Raw genomic sequence first — 2,500 nt, 5'->3', positions numbered from 1 at the left:
AAGAGATAATATTAGCTTATAATTAAGTATTATTCATCACCAAGAATGATGTAAATGTTTACGAACAGTTGAAGAGAGTAAAGTTCCTGTTTAGATGAGTGGACAGTACAGTTTCAATGCTTAGGTCAGTGAATTTTTTTCGTTATTGCATTATTATGTCCATTCCCTGGGCTATGTGATTAAAAATCTCTCTTCGTAACCACGAGGTTTCGAGTTCAATGCCGCTGTACGGAACCTTAGTCAAGTATCTTCTATAGCCGTGTTGGAGTACCGCATTTAGTCTAAAAAATCGACCCCAGGACTTATTGTTTGTAAGCCTAGTACTTATTCTATCGTTTTGCTTTTACCGAACTGCTAAGTTACGGGGACGTAAACAAATCGGCATCGGTTGTCAAGCGATGGTAGGGTGACAAACACAGGCACACAAACATATATATATATATATATACATATATATATATATATATATATATATATATATATATATATATATATATATATATATATACATACGACGGGCTTCTTTCAGTTTCCGTCTACCAAATCCACTCACAAGGCTTTAATCGGCCCGAGGCTATCGTACGAGACGCTTTACCCGGAACCATGTGGTCGGTAAACAAGCTACTTACCACGCAACCACTCTTGCGCTTACGCCCCCCCCCCATATATATACATACATACATATATATATATATATATATATATATATTAAATATATACTTTTATAAAACAAATTTTACAAAATATATAGTATCTGTTAACAGTCTTAGCAAAAAGCTCACAGTTGAGTTTTTGTATATATATATATGTATACATGTCTCTTAAAGGATAGAGCTCAAAATCAATGCATTGAAGATACTTTATTGCAGCAACAATTATAATAACAGAAACAACCACAATAAGCCAAACCTATGCACATTTCAATAGGGTATCCCGGATAAATAAACCACATCATAAGATGTCTCGTAAAATATTGTAACAAATTACAACATATTACAAATTTCTGGATACTCCATCTCTTCAGGGTCGCACTATTGCCATCACCAATACTATTATTAGCAAAACACACACATCATTCAAGAGGGTGAAAGAATAATCGACGGCACGCAATCTACCATCGTTATTTTCTTACGATGGTAGGTTGCGTGCCTTCGATTATTCTTTCACCCTCTTGAATGATGTGTGTGTTTTGCTAATAATAGTATTGGTGATGGCAATAATGCGACCCTGAAGAGATGGAGTATCCAGAAATTTGTAATATGTTGTAATTTGTTACAATATTTTACGAGACATCTTATGATGTGGTTTATTTATCCGGGATACCCTATTGAAATGTGCATAGGTTTGGCTTATTGTGGTTGTTTCTGTTATTATAATTGTTGCTGCAATAAAGTATCTTCAATGCATTGATTTTGAGCTCTATCCTTTAAGAGACATGTATACATATATATATATATATATATATATATATATATATATATATATATATATATATATATATATATATATAATACAAGTTCAAAAAAAGGAAAAAGACAAAAAACAATAACAACAACGTGAGGACGTGATGTGGATAGTATTACTAGACGCTCGGGAAAGGAAAGAGAGAGAGCATGACGTTTCGAGCGGAGCTCTTCGTCGGAAACAAGGAAAGTTCAAAGAAGGGAAAAACGGAGGAAGAAAAAATCGCCACCGATGTCCACGAGGTTACATTGTGGAATATATATATATATATATATATATATATATATATATATATATATATATATATATATATATATATATATATATATATATATATATATATCTGTATGTATGTATGTATGTATGTATGTATGTATGTATGTAATTTTATAATTAATTAATAATTATAATAGGGCACCCGCGTTGCCTGCATTGTTGTGAAAATGAGAGTTGAAAAATCCTCTAAGAAAACCACCAATCTCTGGAAAAATAACAAGCACAACAGAAATCGGGCTGCGAGGAAAGAAATTAACGTACCATCTCGGTAGAGAGCCGTAGAATGAGAGTGCAGGACTTTCCAACTCTCATTTTCACAACGATGCCGGTAACGCGTATGCCCTATCATAATTATAAATTAATTATAGAATTTTGGATTTGCCATTTATCGGCTCTTGCTTGTTACCCACCAATATTATTGTTGTTATTATTAATTTTACTAATGATAATAATTAATAATAATATCTATGTAAATATTTTCGAATATTTATTTAGTAATTTTATAAACTGACACAGTCTTTTAATTTGGCGCTAGCTTTTCCACGGTTACCAAGCACAACGAATCGATGAAAATTTTTTTAATCCTAGGTTTGTAGTGAGAACTGCTGATGAGAATTAAGGGAGATAAACTCAAAATTTGAAATCAATTGATCCAGGAATATCTATTTCTTCATTCTACGGCTCTCTGCCGAGATGGTAAGTTGATTTCTTTTCTCGTAGCTTGTTGTGTTTGTTAATTTTTCCAGTGACTGGTGGTTTT

Source organism: Octopus bimaculoides, chromosome 2 (assembly GCF_046866305.1).
Source record: "Octopus bimaculoides isolate indiv1 chromosome 2, ASM4686630v1, whole genome shotgun sequence".
NCBI lineage: Eukaryota > Metazoa > Mollusca > Cephalopoda > Octopoda > Octopodidae > Octopus > Octopus bimaculoides.
Note: the sequence above shows the minus strand (reverse complement) of the source record.